At 43.1% G+C, this 25,588-nt stretch overlaps 1 protein-coding gene across 2 annotated transcripts in view; it reads left to right on the plus strand.

Moving 5' to 3' along the window:
- The window catches only part of LOC126236081 (sodium-independent sulfate anion transporter-like), a 170,592-nt gene that overhangs the window by 60,319 nt on the left and 84,685 nt on the right, over window positions 1-25,588 (plus strand). Inside the window, exon 1 of one of the 2 annotated variants that reach the window (XM_049945142.1) lies at window positions 24,127-24,352. The exons of the other annotated variant lie outside the window; for it this stretch is intronic. The gene's annotated coding sequence lies outside the window, so the exon portion shown is untranslated. Of the gene's footprint in view, window positions 1-24,126; window positions 24,353-25,588 lie in introns of those variants that run through there. 2 annotated transcript variants of the gene reach the window in all.

Consider the following 25,588-nt stretch of genomic DNA (forward strand, 5'->3'; position numbering starts at 1 on the left):
GTAGCACCACATTTAGAAAGCTTCTATTCTCTTCTTGTCCAAACTATTTATCGTCCATGTTTCACTTCCATACATGGCTACACTCCATACAAATACTTCCAGAAATGACTTCCTGACACTTAAATCTATACTCGATGTTAACAAATTTCTCTTCTTCAGAAACGCTTTCCTTGCCAGTGCTAGTCTACATTTTATATCCTCTCTACTTCGACCATCTTCAGTTATTTTGCTCTCCAAATAGCAAAACTCCTTTACTACTTTAAGTGTCTCATTTCCTAACCTAATTCCCTCAGCATCACCCGACTTAATTCGACTACATTCCATTATCCTCGTTTTGCTTTTGTTGATGTTCATTTTATATCCTCCTTTCAAGACGCTGTCCATTCCGTTCAACTGCTCTTCCAAGTCCTTTGCTGTCTCTGACAGAATTACAATGTCATCGGCGAACCTCAACGTTTTTATTTCTTCTCCATGGACTTTAATACCTACTCCGAATTTTTCTTTTGTTTCCTTTATTGCTTGCTCAATATACAGATTGAATAACATGGGGGAGAGGCTACAACCCTGTCTCACTCCTTTCCCAACCACTGCTTCCCTTTCATGCCCCTCGACTCTTATAACTGCCATCTGGTTTCTGTACAAATTGTAAATAGCCTTTCGCCCCCTGTATTTTACCCCTGCCACCTTTAGAATGTGAAAGAGAGTATTCCAGTCAACATTGTCAAAAGCTTTCTCTAAGTCTACAAATGCTAGAAACGTAGGTTTGCCTTTCCTTAATCTTTGATCTAAGGTAAGTCGTAAGGTCAGTATTGTCTCACGTGTTCCAATATTTCTACGGAATCCAAACTGATCTTCCCCGATGTCAGCTTCTACCACTTTCTCCATTCGTCTGTAAAGAATTCGTGTTAGTATTTTGCAGCTGTGACTTATTAAACTGATAGTTCGGTAATTTTCACATCTGTCAACACCTGCTTTCTTTGGGATTGGAATTCTTGTATTCTTCTTGGAGTCTGAGGGTATTTCGCCTGTCTCATACATCTTGCTCACCAGATGGTAGAGTTTTGTCAGGACTGGCTCTCCCAAGGCCGTCAGTAGTTCTAATGGAATTTTGTCTACTCTCGGGGCCTTGTTTCGACTCAGGTTTTTCAGAGCTCTGTCAAACTCTTCACGGAGTATCGTATCTCCCTTTTCATTTTCATCTACATCCCCTTCCATTTCTATAATATTGTGCTCATGTACGTCGCCCTTGTATAGACCCTCTATATACTCCTTCCACCTTTCTGCTTTCCCTTCTTTGCTTAGAACTGGGTTTCCATCTGAGCTCTTGATATTCATACAAGTGGTTCTCTTTTCTCCAAAGGTCTCTTTAATTTTCCTGTAGGCTGTATCTATCTTACCCCTGGTGAGATAAGCCTGTACATCCTTACATTTGCCCTCTAGCCATCCCTGCTTAGCCATTTTGCACTTCCTGTCGATCTCATTTTACAGACGTTTATATTCCCTTTTGCCTGCTTCATTTACTGCGTTTTTATACACTTCTGGCCACCGTAAATGCAACACCCTGAAGGAAGCATCCGAATCAAGTGAAATTTTCACCATGAGTTTGCAGCGATGAGATATGCAACTGATTAGAATTTCAGCGCAGACGCACATCACGCGCGCCTGTGGCGCCACCTCATAGCGCCATTTAAGGCTTGGCGATTTCGACGAGTGTACGTTCGGCACGTGTGTTTACCTTGTGGTTGTTTCACAAGACGATCAGTTATGCTTCGTAGACAACAGCGAACATCTTTTGATCAAGTATCCGAGTTCGACAGAGGAAGGATAGTGGCTTACCGAGATTGTGGATTATCATACAGAGAAATCGCTAGTCGTGTTGGACGAAACCAAACAACTGTAATGCGGATATGTGACCGTTGGATGCAGGAGGGTACGACGGACCGACGTGGTCGATCGCATTCACCTCGGTGCACCACTGCACGTGCTGATAGGCAAATTGTGCGCATGGCAGTGACGGATCGCTCAGTGACATCCCGAACCATAGCACAGCATATTGCGTCTGTAACGCATCATCCAGCGTCTGCGCGTACCATTCAACGCCGTTTACAGCAGAGTGGTCTGTCCGCAAGACGTCCATTGCTTCGTCTACCATTGACGCAGAACCACAGACGTCTCCGTCGCCAATGGTGTGATGACAGAAGGATGTGGACGGCAGAATGGAATGACGTTGTCTTTACTGACGAGGCACGCTTCTGTCTGCAGCACCACGATGGTCGGATTCGAGTGTGGAGACACCGTGGAGAGAGGATGCTGGACAGCTGCATTATGCACCGCCACACTGGTCTTGCACCGGGTATTATGGTATGGGGCGGTATTGGATATTACTCTCGCACGCCTCTAGTACGCATTGCCGGTACTTTAAATAGCCGGCGTTACATATCCGAGGTGCTGGAGCCAGTTGTCCTTCCTTACCTTCAGGGCTCGGCCACAGCCATATTTCAACAGGATAATGCGCGACCACACGTGGCTCGCATTGTCCAAAGGTTCTTCGTCAATAACCAGATTGAATTGCTTCCCTGGCCGGCTCGCTCTCCGGATCTTTCGCCGATAGAAAACATGTGGTCCATGGTTGCTCAACGAGTGACCCAGATTACATCCCCAGCTGCCACACCAGATGATCTTTGGCAACGTGTGGAAGCTGCTTGGGCTGCTGTACCCCAGGAACACATCCAACGTCTCTTTGACTCAATGCCGAGACGTGTGGCAGCGGTGATCTCCAACAATGGCGGCTACTCTGGCTACTGATTCTGGCAGGAACCACATGTCACAGACGTCTGTAAACGTAATCATTTGATACTTGGTCAACATGTTATCTATAAAATAAATTTTGTTGTGCTACCTCTTGTCTTTCTTGGTATTGCGTTTACGGTGGCCAGCAGTGTATTTTCTCCTTTCATCAATTAAATTCAATATTTCTTCTGTTACCCAAGGATTTCTACTAGCCCTCGTCTTTTTACCTACTTGATCCTCTGCTGCCTTCACTACTTCATCCCTCAGTGCTACCAATTCTTCTTCTACAGTATTTCTTTCCCCCATTCCTGTCAATTGCTTCCTTATGCTCTCCCTGAAACTCTGTACAACCTCTGGTTCTTTCAGTTTATCCAGATCCCATCTCCTTAAATTCCCACCTTTTTGCAGTTTCTTCAGTTTTAATCTACAGTTCGTAATCAATAGATTGTGGTCAGAGTCCACATCTGCCCCTGGAAATGTCTTACAATTTAAAACCTGGTTCCTAAATCTCTGTCTTACCATTATATAATCTATCTGATACCTACTAGTATCTGGGGAAGTACGGCTACATAATTTTGTCTGGACAAGGAGTTGATTGTTCGGTTGTTTTGGCGGGAGGGGACCAAACAGCAAGGTCATCAGTCCCATAGTTTATGGAAGGATGGCGAAAGAAGTCGGCCGTACCCTTTCTAACGACCTGTCCTGGTATTTGTGTGAAGAGATTTAGGGAAAACCTAAATTAGGATGGCCGGACGCGGGTTTGAACCGTCGTCCTCCCGAATGCGAGTCCATTGTGCTAACCACTGTGCCATCTCGCTCGGTAAACAAGTTCTCATGTGAGTTTAGTGGAGAGGTCCTGATACGAGGAGTGACGTTTGCAAAGTATGACATTACTGCAGCAGTGCATCCTGACTCAGACAATAGCAGCATTGGCGGCCTGCGGTAGCCTTGCGCTGTACGGATGGACTTCCACGTCTGCCAAATCGCGTCATTTCGTTACATAACGGCTGGCACGCTGCTGTCTCCCATTGGGGAATATCATTCTGTCGAGTGCAGTGGATTGAGAGAACCGCCCTAGGAGAGCAATACTCCCCCGGAAGTTCGAGATATCATAATACTCCCTCGACTCTTGTTGCTTTTTATTTGTGCTTAAAGTTGAGAAGCTCTAACCGCGGTGCAGAACTATTCAGTGTGTTGAACACCACATCTGCGTACATCTACAGCTATACTCCGCAAAATAGCTTCGGTTTGTGGTGGAGAGTGCATTGTGTACCATTGTCACTTGCGCCTTTTCCTGTTCCGGTTGCGAATGAGTCGCAGGGAGGAGGATTGTTGGTAACCCTCCGTGTGAGCTCGAATCTCTCTAACCTTAACGTTCATGATCTACGAAAGTACGCTCTCGGAATTTTGACAGTAAAGCACAAGTGTCGGAGCACGCCTCTCTTGCAGTGTCTGCCACTGGAGTTGGCAGGGCAACTCCGCGACGCTTTCGCGCTTACTAAGTGCACCTGTAACGAAACGCTCTGCTCTTCTTTGGATCTTCTCAATTTTCTGTATAAACCCTCTCTGGTACGGATCCCAGTCTGACAAGTAATATTCAAGTATTTGTCGAACAAGTGTTATAGAAGGTACCACCTTGTTAGGGGAACTAACTTCATGAAGATTCTTCCAGTGAATTTGTCTGGCATTTACCTTTCATCTTTGTCCGCAAATACTATCCAATTTTGATTCTGGGCAATCAAGAGAACGAAAATCTCCTGTATAAAAATTAACATGGGATCCGCAAACAGAAGTCTTGCAGAACTCGGCTCGCTCTGTTCCTCCGTGCGAGAGCTGTAGACGACGGCGCTCAGGTTGATGCCGTGTTCCTTGATTTCAGGGAAGGGTTTGTGACGTGCAAAAAAGTGATGAACTGCGCAGAGTTCGGCAATTGAACCAGAACGTAAATAAATCTTGCATATTTCGTACACATAGGAAAAGAAAGCCATTACTTTAAAACTACGCTGTTTCTGAGAAACTGCGGGAAACAATACCTGCCGTAACATATCTAGGAGTAACTATCCAGAAAGACCCTAAATAGTCTGACTATATAAAACAAATAGTAGCATAAGCAAACGATAGACTGAGATTCATAGGAAGAATTCTGAGGAAATGTAGCTCATCCACGAAGGAAGTGGATTATAAGGCGGTTGTTCCACCGATTCTTGAGTACTGTTCATCAGTATGGGATTCTTGTCAGGTAGGACTGATAGAGGACATAGAGAAGATGCAGTGAAGAGATGCGGGTTTCGTCACGGGATCGTTCAGTCGGCGCGAGATCGTTACCGAAATGCTCAACAATCTCCAGCGGTAGACGTCACAAGAGAGGCGTTGTGCATCACGGAGAAGTTCACTATTGAAATTTAGCGAGAGCGCTTTTCGGGAAAGAGTCGGACAACATACTACTTCTCCCACAATCACCTCGCGCAGTGACCACGACGAGAAAGTTCGAGAAATTAGAGCCAATACAAAGGCTTACCGACATTATTTCCACGCACTATTTGCGAGTGGAACATGATAGGGAGGATCAGTTAGTGGTATCAAAATTACCCTCCGCCACCCACCATAAGGTGGCTCGCGGAGTATGGTGTGAACGTAAAAAAGTAATATTTGTATAATAACCGTTAATTAAACATGACCACACCAGTTCAGTCCTGAAATGAACAGACAATCATGACTTTAGGTTCTTCAGAAGACTCCTACCTACCCGAAGTGAAAAGAACACGAATTTTGAGGCAAAGAATGTTGTACACTTTTTACGGTTCCTGTACATATGGAGGGGCTGTAGTCGTGTAGTGGGTAGTAGGACTGTTGATATTTTTTAAATATCTGGAGTCCGATGAGGTATCGGTCCATAAAATATCGGCTGCTGGCGACCACGGGGCCCCGAGCTGAGTCCTGGCATTGCTTCCACTTACTTATGCCAGGCTCCTCACTTTTATCTTTCCTATTTGGCCACCCTCGGCCAACTCTTGTTCTTTTCCGACCCTGACGCTATTAGGTTTCGAGGGCTAGGGGTCTTTCATTTTCCAACCTATACTTGTCATGCAGCGTCTGACCCGGAGCGGGCGGCTGCAAAAGGCGTCTGTATCCCATGTTAGGGTCGGCCTCCAGAACTGCGGAAGGCAACGGAATACCACCGCAGATTATCTTCCCTGCATAATGCAGTCTCCATTTTATGAAAAAAAATGGCTTCCTCTCATGTTAAATCAGTGTCCGGAGGTAAAATAGTCCCCCATTCGGAACTCGGGGGGGGGGGGGGGGGGACAACTTGAAAGGAGGCAAAAAATCAAAACGAGAATTGGTACCTGGAATGTCAGAACTCTGCTACAAGCAGGAAAACTAGAAAACCTTAAAAGAGAGATGGAAAAGAATCATTTGGACCTCGTAGGAGTTGCTGAGGTAAGATGGAATGGACATGGAGAGTTGCAGTCAGATGAATATGTATTCTACTACTCAGGAGGAGAAGTAAAAGGAATTAATGGAGTAGGAATGATTATGACAAAGGAATTGGCTAAATGTATGGAATATGTAGACTATGCAAATGACCGGGTTATTGGTGTAAGGCTGAAAGGAGCACAAAAAGATTTACTGATTGTCCAGGTGTATATGCCAACTTCAGAACATGATGACCAAATTGTAGAGGAAACGTACAGTGTAATAGAGAGAATAATGGACGAAAATAAAAAATGCTGCAAAATAGTAATGGGAGACTGGAACGCCATTGTGGGAGAAGGGAAAGAGGGAAACATAGTAGGCAGTCATGGTCTTGGAAAGAGAAATGACAGAGGTGAATGGTTAATTGACTTCTGCAGGGAAAGGCAGCTGATAGCGGCAAACACATGGTTCAAGAACCATAAGAGGAGGCTCTACACTTGGAAATCACCAGGGGATAAATACAGAAACCAAATCGATTTTATACTGGTAGAAGAAAGATACAGGAATGGAATCAAGAAGGTGCACACATTACCAGGTGCAGATACTAATAGTGACAACAACTTACTTATGGCAGAAATAGAAATAAGAATGAAAAAACTGAAAAAGGCGACAATGGTGAAGAAGTGGGATTTAGAGAAGATAAGGTCCAACAAAGAACAAATTACAGAAATGCTGTCTCGGGACTTTCTAAACACATTACGAGACAAAGAAGCACCTGATAATGCCAACGAGTACTGGAACATGCTGAAAGAAGGAATCATTAAAGCAGGACAGCAAAATATAGGATATGTAAAAGGGAAAAGGTCAAAAAAACTATGGGTCACACAAGAAATGATTTCCAAGATAGAGGAGAGAAGAAAATTGAAAAACAAGAACACTGAAGATGCAAGAAAGATATACCGAAGGTTAAATAATGAACTGCGAAGAGAAACAGAGCAGGCTAGGAAAAAATGGCTAAAAGAGGAATGTGATGAAATTGAAGAACTGGACAGAAAGGGAAGATACGACTTACTATACAACAGAGTAAAGACTATGACATGGGAACAAAACAGAGCAGGAAGTGCTACTATGGAAATTTTGAGTAAAGACGAAGAGATAGTGTACAAAGATCGTGACGATGTCCTCCAGAGATGGGAAGAATATATAAAAGAGCTATATGACACAAATAGCAAACCAGAAACTTTGGAACTTGAATCACACAACAGTGTAAGTGATGAAGAGAAAGGACCGACCATCATAATGGAAGAAGTAAAGTCTGCCATTGCTGCAATGAAAAATGGCAAAGCAGTAGGTACAGATACAATACCGGGAGAAATACTAAAATGCTTGAACCACAATGGAATAAGAGAAATATTGAGGTTATGTAATAAAATATGACAGTGGTGAATGGCCTGAGGACTTTTTGACAACAGTAATGATTCCATTACCGAAAAAACAAGGAACCAAGAAATGCAGCGAGCACAGGACAATCAGCCTCATTTCACATGCAGCCAAAGTGATGTTAAGAATAATTAATAAAAGACTTGAAAAAGTAATAGAGGAGAATCTCGGCGAGGAGCAGTTTGGCTTTAGACGGAATACGGGCACCAGAGATGCAATAGGGCTCCTACGAATCTTGGGAGAAAGGTTTATTGAAAAAGGAAGAGACGTATATGTGTGCTTCATCGATTTAGAAAAGGCATTTGACAATGTGGTTTGGGACAAGCTGGCAACTATTATGAGGGAAAAGAGAGTGGACTGGAAAACCAGAAGACTTATAAACTCATTATACCTTAATCAAAAAGTTTCAGTTAAAGTGAGAGGAGAAAGTACAAACTGGATCAGACTAGGGAAAGGAGTAAGACAAGGATGCTGTTTATCACCTACTCTTTTCAACCTGTACTTGGAAAATATGATTGACCAATGCTCATTAGATGACAAAGGAGTAGAAATTGGAGGAAGAAGAGTAGGATGCTTGAGATTTGCTGATGACATGGTCCTCCTAGCCACAGGGGAAAAAGAATTACAGGATTTGGTGGACACCATTGCAACTAACGGAAAAAAATATGGAATGAAAATTAACACAAATAAAACAAAAGTATTGGCAATAGGAGGAAATAAGGAAATAAAAATTGTGCTGAATGGAGAAACACTAGAACAGGTGCAAAATTTTAAGTATCTTGGAAGCAGGATAGACACCGACTGGAAGTGCACCACAGAAATTAAAACAAGGATAGCAATGGCAAAAGAGGCGTTTTATAAGAAAAGGAGAATCTTCTGCAGCGGTCTGGACAGAGAACTCAGAAAGAGACTCATAAAATGTCTTGTATGGAGTGTTCTTCTATATGGCGCTGAAACATGGACTATGAGGAAAAAAGACAGAGAAAGGCTGGAGGCTTTTGAGATCTGGACATGGCGGAAGATGGAAAGAATAAGTTGGATGGACAGAGTAAAAAATGAAGAGGTACTGAGAAGAGTGGGAGAGAAAAGACAGTTACTAGATGTAATAAAGAGAAGAAAAAGAAATTGGATTGGGCATATATTAAGAAAGAATGACGGACTGATAAAAACAGTTTTAGAAGGTTATGTAGAAGGGAAAAGGAAGCGAGGAAGGAAGAGATTCCAGATACTGGATGACATGATGGACGGTACAACATACAGCAGCCTTAAGAAGAAAGCAATGGATCGCAGAAAATGGAGAGGCAAAGGACCTGCTAATATAGCAGATAACTGATGATGATGATTGTAAATATACTGCCGGTCTTAGAGCTGTATATTCAAGTATTGATTTATTATTAGATATTCTGTAGAGCACTTGCCCGCGAAAGGCAAAGGTCCCGAGTTCGAGTCTCGGTCCAGCACACAGTTTTAATCTGCCAGGAAGTTTCAGATATTCTGTACATTAATAATCTAGCAGCTTGCTTATCCTCCCTTAGAGCAAGAATTGAAAGGAAAACAATGCACATTCAAGCTTGACGATAACCAATTTAATAACAGTGGCACGATAAAAAATTTCCAATGGGTTCGTCCTTCGGTTTCGTTACATATCGGATTTGTCCGCAACACTTCGTCTGCTTCCCTGTATTTTTTTTTTTTTCATTTCTTCGAACGCCAGCGACCCAGCAGTTGTCAAAATTGCGTGGTGAAGTTAAACGTTGCAGTTTCTATTGGATTACGTTCCCCTCATACGTCTCCGTCCACCGCAAAGATCAATCAGTCTTGTCATGTAGATTTTTTCATCTTTTTCTACAACTGTTTTTGAAAATTGCCGATGTGAAAAAAAGCACACTAGTTGCGTTAAAAATTGTTTTAAGTAGGTGCTATTTCTTCACTTCGGAGATTTTGCTAGTCCATTCACACCGCCACCCTCCATTGCAATTGGACTACTTCTTTGTGCCACCTATACTTGCTTCACACTCGAAGAGACAGAATGGACGTGATGAAAGCTCAAAAATGTAGTAAGACTTCTTCACACAGTTAAAGATGTGCTACTACAGTTTCAAAAGAAAAATTCAGATATATACCGAAAACTGCGAAAAAAGTATAGTATAATATAAAAATATCGGCACTCGATACTGCCATTTCGATGTCTGTATGTCGGGAATAAAATTATCGCTTATAAAAGCCGATTTTTTTTTTTTTTTTTTTTGGGAAAAAGTATCGATCTATCGATATTTTATCAATAGGCCTAATGGGTAGATCCTTAGAGGTCCCAGGTTCAATCCTGGAGGACGGGGTATTTTTTATCGTGGGTCCACCACCCCTCCCCTCCCCTCCTAATGTCGTGGCCTCCCTCTGCCGTCAGACTGATAGTCCGGTCACGGGCTTGCGCTACCTTTGCCTGCCTGCCCACATGTCTACCATTTGCGGTGAGTCGACTGGGTTACTTCAATTAATTAAGCTGGGAAAATTAGCTTTTGCAAACAACTCAATACCAGATTCCACTGTTTGGTAATATCTCGATGGCTAAAAGAGTCTCAGCTTTATATAGACTTGAATCGGTATAAATTTTTATCATTGTCAGTTTATAGTCTCTCTACAATAGCTACAAAATATTCTCTTGAAGTGATTAATTGACTGTGCGTAATAGTGTCTTACCGCGTACTAATATTCTTATTGCGTCCACGCGTCGTAATTTGGTTATTTAAATCGAAGTACGATGTGTAACCTTTTATCGAAAGAAAAGAGATCGGAAATTGTTCAGATCACTGTCTGTTAACACTAAAGTTCGAAAATGCTCATTTGTGAAAAACAACGTGTCGTCGCTAAGATCGATAATTCACAGATGCAATTTGACTGTATGTCTCTGAATTAATTCCGTATAAATTTATCTGGAAGCTGTAACCTGATAAATCTATTAAGATCGCTTTTTATCAAATAATTGCAGTCTCTCTTTGTAATTTTCCTTTCTCTAACCATCTTCAAAGAGATTTCTAACACTGAATTACTTTTGTCGGACGCTTCAGAGGGGCTGTTCTTCATCAATATTCTTAATATTCACGTAGGTGTTTTGTGAATAACTTCAACTCAAATAGCTTTAAAACTCGTGATTCAAACCTTGTAGTTGGTATTTTTTAAATGAACTGCTTGCAAGCTTGTCTACTATTTATAGAATTTACATAAAATGAATAATATTTTCCTTAATAATAGATAGGTTCGTTCAAGCAGCTACCAGAGAGTAACTTTCAAACTCTAAAAAACAGGCATTACAGCGCATGCGCAGCTACCATGACGTAAAACGCATGTTTGGTGTTTGCTCTACTTAAACGCTTCTCGTCCCATTTCTGGTTGGATTCCCTCGCGCAGTGATAAATCAAAAAATGGTTCAAATGGCTCTGGGCACTATGGGACTTAACTGCTGAGGTCATCAGTCCCCTAGAACTTAGAACTACTTAAACCTAACTAACCTAAGGACATCACACACATCCATGCCCGAGGCAGGGCTCGAACCTGCGACCGTAGCGGTCGCGCGGTTCCAGACTGTAGCGCCTAGAACTGCTCGGTCACTACGGCCAGCTGTGATAAATCAACAGCTGATATGCGTAGCAGCAGCAGCAGCAGCAGCAATTGCGTGCCATGGGGAAGAGGTGTTGGAAGGTGTTCAGGCACATCTGGGCAGATGGTCACTTTATAACGTCAACTTCTAAACCACTAACAAAGCAAGTCACTCTTTCTATGACAAGGTGCAAAGAACCAATGCAAAAGTTACATCTGTCTGCCACGACTCTTAAACTTGTCGCTTCGCGGCCAGCAAACCACGAAAAGATCAGATTGTGCTGTAGTAAAGCAGCTTCCTATTTCCCGGCGCCAAATACTTATAATGGCTAGAGTTCTTGAATTTTTCACCTAAATCTTCTGCCACAAGACGCCGCACACGCAAACGTTCCATAAATTCACTGTCGCTATACTGCGGTACCACATTCTCGATATAATTTTCGTTGTTTGTCTTTTGGTACGATGTAAAACTTCCAACTCCACGTCACTCGACAGAAAATCCGATGCCGACTCGCTGGAAATCTGGAATAAAAGGCAGTTAAGTTTCATTTTCAGCCAGTTGCTATTCTTTTGCACTTCTACAGGCAAAGATGATATTACGTGAATATTTAAAATGCTTACCTTACATTTAGCGGTGAAACTTAAACATGAAATAATCTAACACGGGAACTGCAACAGTTTCCAACAAAAAATGGTTCAAATGGCTCTGAGCACTATGGGACTCAACTGCTGTGGTCATAAGTCCCCTAGAGCTTAGAACTACTTAAAGCTAACTAACCTAAGGACATCACACACATCCATGCCCGAGGCAGGATTCGAACCTGCGACCGTAGCGGTCGTGCGGTTCCAGACTGTAGCGCCTTTAACCGCTCGGCCACTCTGGCCGGCAGTTTCCAACAGATTGAAGAACCTATCACTAACAAAACGTCACGTGGAGTCTACCGCCAGACTAACTCGGACAACTGTGCGCAGAAAAAATTTACTGGGTAGAGTCGGGCTGCTTGCTCTCCTTGTTTATACAGCAAACAGCCAGAGACGGGAGAAGGCGCGGCTTACACGGGATTTCAGCTCAGCGCATGCACATGAGCCCGCTGGCAGCTGCTTTAACGAACCTGATTATGTCGGTGAGGTACATCTACCCGGGAGACGTGCAGCCCTGCCACTCTTCCTGGCGGTAACTTCCGGCTTTACTCTCTCTCTCTCTCTCTCTCTCTCTCTCTCTCTCTTTTTTTTTTTTACTCGCACTGTCACTCACCGGTAGATCATCACTTCACCTCCTTTCAGGAACTAGTTCGTCCAACATGAAACAAACAAAACAAACAAAATATTATACTATTATTCGAGGCACAACATGCTATCTAACAGTTAATATTTCTGGGTTGCCTGAAGTCGCTCAAGCAGAAAAATAGGGCGGTGACTTCTGGGTTGCATCAAAATCTGAAGCATTAAACATAGCTGCTATTCTGGTGTTCGCCTATCCAGTCATGGGGAATGCACATGGCGAAACGTTCAAAATCAATTCTGTTAGGCAACTTGCTCTGCAGTGACAACGCATCAGGTCACTACGTGCTACAGTGTGATGTGAAGCATGCTACTTTGTCCTGAAAAGCATAAAAACATTCCCCTTCCCCTCCCGTCGGAGGTTCGAGTCCTCCCTCGGGCGTGTGTGTGGGCGTATATATATATATATATATATATATATATATATATATATATATATGTGTGTGTGTTGTTGTTGTCAGCATAAGTTAGTTTACGTAGTGTGTAAGTTTTTGGGACCGGTGACCAAAGCAGTTTTGTCCCTTAGGAATTCACACACATAAAAAAAATTATTATGCAACCTAGGCAGTTTTATTATTAGTGTCAGTATACATGATTCAAGTGATAAGCATGTTGTACAAGCATCTAATACTGAATCGAATATATGATGACAATTGAAAATAGAGCGTGACTCGAACCCGCATTTCCTGCTCGTCGTGAGCGGTAGCAGTGATCAAGAGGCGGTCTGATCACGCGCCCAGATCCAACTGACTTTCATTGCTAATCTCTTTGGTAGGATAAGCAACAATTCATAACCAAATCCGTACCACCTGTGGTGCTGTTCTCACATATCAAACGGGGGAGCCCCAAGAATTACTACATAGAAATCATAGGTGGAAGCATCAGTGACAAAGAAAGTTGGTCAGGGTTGTAGGCAGGCTCGGAAGGAAAGAAGGAAAATTAGGATTGAACATCAATCGACAACGAAGTTATTAGAGACGAAGTACAAGATCGGATTTGGGAAGCATGGGGAAGGAAACCGCCGGTGCCCTTTCAAAGGAACCATCCCGGCATTTATCGTATAAGTTTTAGGGAAATAACGGAAAACCTAAATATGGATTGCCGGACGGTTATCTGAACCTTCGGTCTGGAGAATGAAAGTCCATTGTACTATCGACTGAACCATCTCGCTCGGTAGTAAGGGTGAAGCCAACGAAACTTCCTTGAGAATGACTTTAATTCTTGTATTTTAAGCGTATTGGATTTCGATGAGATGTTTATGTGCACCATATACATGTGATGACTGTAACTTGTTTGCGAGACGAAGGACAGAGGGAGGCGGCAGGGGAGGGTGGAGGGGAGAGGAGGGAATGAGAGCAGCTGTGGCCCATTCGGGCCAACAAACATGCTGTCGCAGACGAACTCACTCTCTGCGTTTGTTGTCGTGCACGGCAACTATTGTTCGCAGCTGCGAGACCTGGTCGGTTATTCAGATGTATCTGTGCTGTGTCAGCCAAACGAATTTGATGAATATGTCTTCCACGAGCGCTGTTCAAACTGCCTGCGCTTTGATCAAGCGCCACATCGCATCACTGAGAGAGATGGGCGCAGTCGTCACAGCACTGGACTTGCATTCCGAAGAAGGAGGACTCGCATCTCTTTCGGGCCATCTATATTTTGGTTTTCCGTAGTTTGTCTGAATTGAAGTCGAATGCCAAGATATGGACAGGAACAGCTTCCTTCCCCCATCCTTGCGCAATCCGAGCCTGCTCCGTTCCCCCACTGCATTTTATATTTGCCACTGTATAGTTTTTTATTCGAGTAATATTCAGATCCTTGCTGTTTTCTGCCGTCTTAAGCTTATTGCGATTTAGGAGTGTTTTTCGCCAGACGCGTTTCGCTTTTATTTGCTGTGGTCATTCTGTAAACACGGCAACATAGTATGTTTCTTCATTTTGCTGTTCATAGATTAAAAACAGTTTTTCTTTATAAATTTGGTGTACAGTTTGCTTACGGTGATATTGAAGCCTACCGTTTTTTCCGTCATTTTAGCGGACGCTGAAAAAAGAAAAAAATTGGTTGCACATTAACCTTTAGAGATTTTTTCAGCTTTGTGTACCCGCTTTTTCTTTTGGTGCACGTGTGTTTTTTCTCACTTCGCTTTCGTAAAACTTCTAAAAATTCATACAAATACTGCCGTAGTTTCACCTGTGTAGTTTCATCAGTGTACAACTTTGCATTCGCCGTTTGCCGATAGGTGGCGAAAGGTGGTCGAAAGAAACAGATCGCAGATGTCAGGCAGTTAGCTTGGACCCGGTTAACATAACCTCATTCAGACATTAGTCTATTTGTGTCTGCATCTTGATTGAAAATGTCAGTTTACGAGCCTAATTCTCGTCATTTGCGGAAGGTGTTACCGTTTTGAATCAATATGAAGAAAACAGCGGCTGAGTCCCATCGAATACTCTCAAGTACGTATGGTAAGGACGCTATTAGTGAAAGAAAGTGTCGTGAGTGGTTTCCACGCTTGAAGAACGGTGATTTTAACGTCGTAGACCGGCATGGTGGTGGAAGAGAGAATGTTTTCGAAGATGCAGAAAAAACGGCTCTGACAAGGGAACCTCCCCATCGCACCCCCCTCAGATTTAATTATAAGTTGGCACAGTGGATGGGCCTTGAAAACTGAACACAGATCAATCGAGAAAACAGGAAGAAGTTGTGTGGAACTATGAAAAAATAAGCAAAATATGCAAACTGAGTAGTCCATGCGCAACATATGCCACAATAAGGTGATAGTGAGCTCTGTAGAGTGGTGGTCCCGTGGTTAGCGTAAGCAGATGCGGAACGAGAGGTCCTTGGTTCAGGTCTTCCTTCGAGTGAAAACTTTTAATTTTTTATTTACAGTTTATGTCACAAACTCTTTATGTTTTCATGACTTTTTTGGGAGTGATTATCACATCCACAAGAAAACCTAAATCGGGCAAGGTAGAAGAATGTTCTTACCCATTCGCCAAGTGTACAGGTTAGGTGGGTCGACAACATATTCCTGTCATGTGACGCACATGCCGTCACCTTTGTCGTATAGAATATATCAGACGTGTTTTCCTGTGGAGGAATCGGTTGACCTATGACCTTGCGATCAAATATTTTCGGTTCCCATTGGAGAGACACGTCCTTTCGTTCACTAATCGCACGGTTTTGCGGTGCGGTCGCAAAACACAGACACCAAACTTATTACAGTGAACAGAGACGTCAATGAACGAACGAACAGATCATAACTATGGGAAAATAAAGAAAATAAAATTTTCACTCCAAGGAAGACTTGAACCAAGGATCTCTCGCTTTACAGCTGCTCACGCTAACCACGGGACCACGGCTCTTCAGAGCTCACTATCACCTTGATGTTGCATATGTTGCACATGGACTACTCAGTTTGTTTATTTTGCTTATTTTTTCATAGTTCCACACAACTTCTTCCTGTTTTCTTGATTGGTCTGTGTTCAGTTTTTCAAGGCCTATCCACTGTGCCAACTTATAACTAAATCTGAGGGGGGAGCGATGGCGAGGTTCCTTGTGAGCACTACGGGACTTAACTTCTAAGGTCATCAGTCCCCTAGAACTTAGAACTACTTAAACCTAACTAACCTAAGGACATCACACACATCCATGCCTGAGGCAGGATTCGAACCTGCGACCGTAGCGGTCGCGCGGTTCCAGACTGTAGCGCCTAGAACCGCTCGCTCACCACGACCGGCGAAGATGCAGAATTGGGGACATTGCTGAGTGAAGACTCGCGTCAAACTCAAGAAGAATTGGCACGATTAGTGGGAGTGACACAACTAGCCATTTCAAAACGTCTCAAGGCTATGGGCATGATTCAGAAAGAAGGAACTAAGGTCCAATGTGAGCTTAAACCAAGAGACGTTGAACGGCGTTCGTGTGTTTGTGAACAGTTGCTTCAGAGGCAAAAACGGAAGGGTTTTCTGCATCGCATTGTGACCGGGGACGAAGAATGGGTTCATTACGATAAACCTAAACGCAAAAAGTCATGGATATCCCGGCCATGCTTCCACGTCGACGGCCAAACAGAATATTCACGGCTCTGCATTTGGTGGGACCAGCTCGGCATTGTGTACTATAAGGTGTTAAAACCAAGCAGAGCATTAAAAGACAAACGGCCGCAATACAGCGAGAGGCATGATAAAGTTATTTTTCAGCACGACAACGCTCAACCCCACGTTGCAAAAGAGGTCAAAACGTACTTGTAAACGTTAAAATGGGAAGACCTACCCCACCCGCCGTATTCTCCAGACATTGCTCCCTCTGACTATCACCTGTTTAGATCAATGGCGCATGCCCTGGCTGACCAACACTTCCGATCTCATGAAGAAGTCACTAATTGGATCGATTCGTGGATAACTTCAGAAGATGACCAATTTTTTCGACGCGGGATTCGTACACTGCCCGAATGATGGGAGAAAGTAGTGGTCGGCGATGGAAAATACATTGAATGATACATGTGTAACCAGTTTGTTTCATTAAAGCCTCAAATGCTGGAGAAAAAATGGTTCAAATGGCTCTGAGCACTATGGGACTTAACATCTGAGGTCATCAGTCCCCTAGAACTTAGAACGACTTAAACCTAGCTAACCTAAGCACATCACACACATCCATGCCCGAGGCAGGATTCGAACCTGCGACCATAGCAGTCGCGCGGTTCCGCGGGGAAAAAACAGCGGAAGCAAAGTTGTACACATTGTATGAGTTCATTTGGTTTTAGTTTAGGTTGGGAGTACTGCCAGTACAATATAGTTTTGAATAAAAGTGATACGCAGCTGGTGAAAACTCTCCTGAATTACAGTAAGCTTAAGACAGGCAAAAATAATAGTTTGCCATATAACAGGAGAGCTTCTGTAAAGTTTGGAAGGTAGGAGACGAGGTACTGGCAGAAGTAAAGCTGTGAGTACCGGGCGTGAGTCGTGCTTCGGTAGCTCAGATGGTAGAGCACTTGCCCGCGAAAGGCAAAGGTCCCGAGTTCGAGTCTCGGTCGGGCACACAGTTTTAATCTGCCAGGAAGTTTCATGACTTAGCTGGTCAACATGGATGAAGAAGTTATTTTCACTTCATCAAGTTCTTCGTTTTTTTCTAAAATGTACCCGAGCCACCAGTTTCTGCCATATACAGTGGTGACATAGCCTGATACATCTTGTAACTTCAGTTTGTCTGGTGATGTAGTTACTTCCCTCTCCCAACTCTGCATATCACCTGAGAAGTATTTGACTATTAATTTTGATGCAGTGTTGGGAATGAAAGCGTGAAATTGCTGTGTTCCTTTGATTGTCAATGCCTTTTCAAGTCGGCTTTTTAAGAATATTTCTGAAGCAGTGTAGTCTTCTTGAGTGGAAAATGCAAAATCAACATTTGTGATATTATCTACTGCCCACTCAGATCTCGTGCGGTTTGGATCTGATTTTGGTATGGCCTTTGCAAACTTGCGCAGGCTGCCAGTCTCTTTACTGAACCCCCTACTCCATCACAAGGCCCTTTCTCGTGTTCTGTGGCTGAAAAGTGCCACTCAGCTTTTATGTTGAAGTCTTTCTCATGAAGGCAAAGGTTCAGGAAGTTTTTCTTATTTTTATACTGAGCGGCAGAACCGTCAGAATAATAGTATATCTTTTTTGGAATCTTTTGAAATTTATTTGTTAGATATGAAATTAGCTTCTTTTGAAAGGTGTAAACCGCAGTTGTATTGTGCTCCAGGCAATCAGAAACAATGACAAAGCTCATACGCTCAATTTTGTCTTCCTGTTTGTAATATATAACAAAAGGATGAATGGTAATCTGTTGTCTTGTCCAGTGGAAACTCTGAGCTTCATCCTGTAGAACAATACTATAATTTTCTGAAAAATCACATGTGACAACAAATTCAGATTCCATAAGGTTTTCTCTTGTGGAGTTAAGGAATGTTCGTTGTTGCTTGGCAATGAAGTCATGCCAAATCAAAGTCGACATCTTACTACAAAATAAATCTGTGAATTCTTCAGAAGTTTTCTGAACAATTTCCAAATTACATCGGTCAACTGACATCCACTGTCGGAACTGAACTTGTTCAGTTAAGTTTTCATGAAAAGAGTCTTTTAAAATTTTATGTATGACAGTTTCTCCTGGGCAGTATTCACAGTTTCCCATGTTGCAATCAACTGATGATGGGTTGCAAAGCATTTTTGCAATGCACTGCTTATAATTGTTTAAGCTGCTGTTTGTTACTGTATTTAGTTTGGCATTTTCTATCATTAATTTTATGTTTTGGTGAGTTGTGCGCACGCAGACAGTGTGTGTGCCACTCCGGCCAGCTAATACACAATGTTTTGGTCTCAACTCAGCAAGTTTAGAGAAACATATTTTTATGTTAGGAAACTTGTCTCTAAAATGCTTGTAAGCTTCTTTAAGGTTACACAAAATAAGTCTTTTTGATATTTTTGTTTTATTTCCACTTGTTCCTGTAATTGTCACACAATCTTTAATACCTGGCATTGCCCTGCTAACTTCATCATTTTCATAAAATGAATGTACAGTTTTGACAGTTTCTGTTGGTAAACACTTTCCTGGTTTTGGGGTTGGACCTTCCATGAATCCTTTGTGTTTCAAAATTCTTTTGGACTGCCGAACAATGTAATTAGGAGCATTAAATTCCCTCATTATTTTCCTGACACTACACTTTTCAGGTAAACTTGTAAGAATCATTAGTGTTTTTGCTCTACTTATAGAATTTTTAAAGTTTCTTTTAAGATTTTCAAGAATGGATTCATCAGTATCAGTATCTGATGAAGAAGTTTCAGGAGCAACAAAATGTTTACGTGTCATTGATGAGATTTTCTTCACTTTTGATTTGGCGTAATGCCTAGATGTTAGTTTTCTCTTGTAAATTGGGGACTCACCTAGTTCTTGCAGTGTTGTGTTAAATGTTTTAACAGCTACTGAAGTTGGAGTGAAGTCAGGGTCTTGGTCTCGGATGATTATCTCTGATCCAGAAGATTCTTTTCATCACTGATGGGCTCTTGTGAATTTTTCAATTTGGTTACATCTTTCCTACATTTAGCACAAATCTTGGCACCACTTGGTATCTGAGGAAATACACTCCTGGAAATTGAAATAAGAACACCGTGAATTCATTGCCCCAGGAAGGGGAAACTTTATTGACACATTCCTGGGGTCAGATACATCACATGATCACACTGACAGAATCACAGGCACATAGACACAGGCAACAGAGCATGCACAATGTCGGCACTAGTACAGAGTATATCCACCTTTCGCAGCAATGCAGGCTGCTATTCTCCCATGGAGACGATCGTAGAGATGCTGGATGTAGTCCTGTGGAACGGCTTGCCATGCCATTTCCACCTGGCGCCTCAGTTGGACCAGCGTTCGTGCTGGACGTGCAGGCCGCGTGAGACGACGCTTCATCCAGTCCCAAACATGCTCAATGGGGGACAGATCCGGAGATCTTGCTGGCCAGGGTAGTTGACTTACACCTTCTAGAGCACGTTGGGTGGCACGGGATACATGCGGACGTGCATTGTCCTGTTGGAACAGCAAGTTCCCTTGCCGGTCTAGGAATGGTAGAACGATGGGTTCGATGACGGTTTGGATGTACCGTGCACTATTCAGTGTCCCCTCGACGATCACCAGTGGTGTACGGCCAGTGTAGGAGATCGCTCCCCACACCATGATGCCGGGTGTTGGCCCTGTGTGCCTCGGTCGTATGCAGTCCTGATTGTGGCGCTCACCTGCACGGCGCCAAACACGCATACGACCATCATTGGCACCAAGGCAGAAGCGACTCTCATCGCTGAAGACGACACGTCTCCATTCGTCCCTCCATTCACGCCTGTCGCGACACCACTGGAGGCGGGCTGCACGATATTGGGGCGTGAGCGGAAGACGGCCTAACGGTGTGCGGGACCGTAGCCCAGCTTCATGGAGACGGTTGCGAATGGTCCTCGCCGATACCCCAGGAGCAACAGTGTCCCTAATTTGCTGGGAAGTGGCGGTGCGGTCCCCTACGGCACTGCGTAGGATCCTACGGTCTTGGCGTGCATCCGTGCGTCGCTGCGGTCCGGTCCCAGGTCGACGGGCACGTGCACCTTCCGCCGACCACTGGCGACAACATCGATGTACTGTGGAGACCTCACGCCCCACGTGTTGAGCAATTCGGCGGTACGTCCACCCGGCCTCCCGCATGCCCACTATACGCCCTCGCTCAAAGTCCGTCAACTGCACATACGGTTCACGTCCACGCTGTCGCGGCATGCTACCAGTGTTAAAGACTGCGATGGAGCTCCGTATGCCACGGCAAACTGGCTGACACTGACGGCGGCGGTGCACAAATGCTGCGCAGCTAGCGCCATTCGACGGCCAACACCGCGGTTCCTGGTGTGTCCGCTGTGCCGTGCGTGTGATCATTGCTTGTACAGCCCTCTCGCAGTGTCCGGAGCAAGTATGGTGGGTCTGACACACCGGTGTCAATGTGTTCTTTTTTCCATTTCCAGGAGTGTAATTTGGGCATCCATGTTGTGACCTTTCTCAGTTTTTTTTCTATCTCTAATAAAATGATTTGACTTCTTCAATGGATTACAACACTGCACTCTTACAGCACTGCACTTTTTACTTGGTTCCATATTTATACAAAAACCACTTATAACCTGTCCTTCAATGTATAGATTTACTTGAAAATGAACTATTAAGTATAATAGATACAGACTGGTCAACACAGAGGTAACAATTGATTTGCACTAAACCACAGTGCACAATAATGCCGTAGGCACACAAAGCCTTAGAAGGTAACAATGCAGACTACATCATCTCAACAATGGCTCCAGTCTCTGAATTATTGTACAGACACCAAGCCCTATGTATACGATCCTCTACTGACGTACTACCTTAAAGGTCAGTTTGGTCAAACTAGGGCTGTTAGTGAAAAACAAGAGTCCGGAATAATTTTTTTTTAGCAATGAACCCATCATCATCCCACATTTATATTTTGCCATGTGATTTACAACAGTATGAAGTAGTTATGGAAATATTTTGAACATTTTCAATTATGTACTTTTTGAAAAAAAAATTAAATCAAAATATTAATTACCATTTTGAAAAAGGTTATTAATTAGAAGCTATGTTTTTGTCTATCACTGGAAAGAGCATGAAAAATGCTGCAAAATGACACCTTTCCCAGTTCTCTAGCTCAATTTAGGGCAGCTTCTAGGGCAATTTAAAAAAAGTCCGTTCACACATGTTTGGCCAGTTTTTGAAAAGTTTACATGACCATATTTCAGGAATGGTTTGAGGTAAAAAATTGAAATTTGGTTTTTTTCTTCGTTTCAGCATCCACTATACCAGCTTTCAGCAAAATCTAAGAGGGTGATGTAACATTTTTATTTAAAGTGTGTTGATTTGACTTGGAATGACTCAGCTACTAACAGGTTAGAGAGATCCAGGCACCTTCAAATCTCTCTTTGATAATGGAGTTAATGGTTACTGGCGTTAACGGTTTTCTCAGACAGATGGAGTTACGAGGTTTTCATTGCAAATTATCTATTTGTCACATATTTTGATACTCGTCAGTTCATTTCCTCCTCTCTCTGTCCACCTCCTCCACTCCTTCTCTGTGTCCACCTCCTCCATTTCCTCTCTCTGTCATCTCCTCCACCCCCTTCCACTGAACATCTCCTCCTGCCCCTGCTGTCTGTCCATCGCCTACTCGCCCCTCTCTGTCCATCTCCTGCCCCCCCCCCCCCCCCCTGCTCTGTCCGTCAATCTGCTCCTCCCCTCTCTTTATCAGTCTCCTCCTCTCCCTGTCTCTGTCCATCTCCCCCTCGTCTGTCTCAGTCCATCTCCTCTTCCTCCTATCGGTGCCTATATGTCCTCCTTCCCCACTGCTGCCCATCCATCTCCTCGTCCTCCCTTCACTCTCCACGTCATTACACTTACCCCAGTGCAAGACTGGTGATTCTTACCCGAACAGTATTTCTCTCCAGAATGTAAATAACATGTGTATCAAATTTGGCTGAAATCGTCGCAGGTGTTAAGGATGAGCTTTATTTGCGGACGCAGATGTCAGATATATTTTATACATGATTTACATACTTCAAGCGTATCTGTACGCATAGTTCACTTCTGTGCCTAGCGAATTTCGCCCTGCAGTTTCATTTTCACGCAGCTCAATGTTTAAGACGTCATATATCCTGAAGTATGTGCTGTAAAACGATGTAATTGTACAGATACATCCAGCGGTATATGTGCCTACTGTCTGCGAAATGTATTTTGAATAAAGTTAGTATCGAAGAAGTAATAAAGTAAAACGTAATGCGTGCTGCGGTGGTTTTTCACGCATCTCAGTATTTGATGTCATTCTCGTGAACTGTGTGTCGTACAGTGATATAAATTTGCCGGCACATTTTGTGGTATATGTGGGTACCGCATGCAAAATATGTTGCGAATAGAATTAGAAGTAACAAAGTAATACTTTAAAACGCCATGCCTGATGCAACAGTTTCACTGTATGTACAGTGAAAATTTAGTAAGCGATAGCCTTTTTTTCCTTTCATCATTTTGTGGAGAGGGGGGGGGGGGGGGAGGTGTCGGCGAGATAAATCCTTGTAAGGGTTTGAAATTATAAATTATGTGAAGTTTGTTGCTAGTCGCTAAACGATCTCATTCTCAAGTAGTAGATGCACAAATCTGGTTATTTTCGTGCGGTGGCATCTTGCTGTTTATAACGTCATATCTCCAGAACTATGTGTTGCACTCCCTTTTTTTAGGCTAGGAACATTTACGGGCATACGGAGAACAACTCACCAAAATTTTATGACAATCGGATGAATGATTTAGGAACACATAGGGAAGAAACATAAAAAGAAACATTAATTTTTATTTACAATATATAAATTCTTTGCAGGCACCCTCAGAGCGCGAGTCTTATGAGCACTTCTCCGTTGCTCTCTCTCTCTCTTTCTTTCTTTCTTTCTTTCTCTCTCTCTGTCTGTCTATCTCTTTTTCCCAGGTCTTCAAGAAAGTATAATAAACGACAGTGGTAATAATTATTTTATTTGTTATCTGTCGGGCCCGCCATAATGTCACAAAACGTTAAACCATCTTACTTTTTTCCATCACTCATTAGTGGGACAAGTACGTCGTAGTTCTTTTAAGAGAGAGAAATGAGAGCCAGAATAGGCTCTTTCCCAATGCTGGAAGCGCGTGTCTGTCCCTGTTACATGATACTGCTTTCGAGACATGCTCCCAGGCGCGTAAAATATGACATATTCAAAATTTGTTGTTGCTTCTCCGCTGGTTCCCCCTCGACGACCTTCAAGCTGGATAAGATAAATTCGACACGCTCTGGTACCGCCTGGCTTCACTGCATTCATGTTTTGAAATGAGAAAACGTGATTACCCGGCGCCACAGTGTTTTGCTCGGGCGTCGCGCCTGCTTGCCAATAAGAAACGAACGCATTCCCTCAAGCGGACGGGCAAAAAACAAATTGTCCTTGGCTGGGCTGTACTGAGTCAGTTACATGGCTGTGTTGCCACTGGTTCTGACGGGATACGGTCGAGTGAGTTTTCCCGCTTTTCTACGACCTTTCGTATTCCCATTATGACATGCTCTGCGGGAAGTGAAATCTGCGTTGACGGCGGCTTCCCCGAACGTTCTCCGGAATCGCGTCCTTAACATTATTCCATGGTCGAATGCCGCTACCCCCTAGCGGAACTCTTTAATACGGAATCTTTGAGCGTAGGCGAACAGTTTCAAACAGCTGAGAATTGTGCGTAGACGATGTAACGCGCTGGTATGGTGAGTAAGAAAACACGTTCAGTGTGTGCTGTGGGAGTATCCCCCTTATCTGTGTGCTTAAGCTGTGTCACCCGTTAAAGAAAACTGTTTTGTTGGTATATAGTCTACTTGTTTGTCTCCGACGTAGCGTCAGACGACATGCAGAAATTTATGGCTCTTAAGACACGTAACTGTAGAGTAACCACCTTGCTCTTCTTGAGAACCATGAAATTTATTACAGTTAGGAAGACAAGTGCCTCAGACTCTGCGCGCGTGTTTGTTCGATTTGAATGTCCTTGATGCTTTTCAATAACGTATTCAGAATAGCGTATTACAGTGGCATCTTATAAACATGATACGGTTGCGTGAATTGACCGAAACCAAAATAACAATTTTGCCAGAAAACTACAAGTGCCGTTGAAACAAATACACTCTCAGCTTTACGCAAATGATTGTTGAGCTTACTTCATTTCAAATGCCTTCGGGCACAGGCCCGTACCGCCAAATGCAAAATTCAGAAACATGAGACGGGATAAAATTGAAATCATTTATACATATAGGGAATAACGCAGTAACATTTTTAAAATTAATATCATAAATATAAGGACATTGAACATTGTCGTTCAAGTTATCCCATAAACAAAGCTTTATGATAAACTAACGAAATCAAAGAATCATACAGGGGGTACAAAGTTAACATTAAAGACCCTTTTTACAAAATCTCATGGACTTCTAAAAACATTAATAGGCTTGATAGTCTGAGAGAAGGTAGGATTAATCGGACCTACAAGTATTCAACAATTTTGGGTTCTTCCATTAGTGTTTTCACCATTTTAAAAATATTTCACATTTAAAAGAAATACCGGATGTAATCTTCAACGTTGCAGTAATCGGCACACGGAGAAGATATTAACTTTAACAGGCATTTCCTTTTCTTGGTAGCCATGTTTCCCAATTGTCGGTCAGTGATAAGTATGAAATACTTAACTACTAGATAGTCCAATACCGGTTCTTTTGATGTTACTGTCCTCATTACACAGCTTCGACCACCCTCCATTGTATTAAATGCAATCCATCGATAGTAATCACTGTGCAAGAAGGACATTAGAGTGGAGACTCGTAACTCGCGGATACAAACGCTTTATCAGCTTGATAATCATACTGAATAATGAACATGGACTGTCACTTGATTTGCTCCACGTTTCCCTGTGGAGATGAAATGACATTGGACTTGCAATTTCTCGCACCCGTACCGGT

The sequence above is a fragment of the Schistocerca nitens genome, chromosome 2, assembly GCF_023898315.1.
Source record: "Schistocerca nitens isolate TAMUIC-IGC-003100 chromosome 2, iqSchNite1.1, whole genome shotgun sequence".
Lineage (NCBI taxonomy): Eukaryota > Metazoa > Arthropoda > Insecta > Orthoptera > Acrididae > Schistocerca > Schistocerca nitens.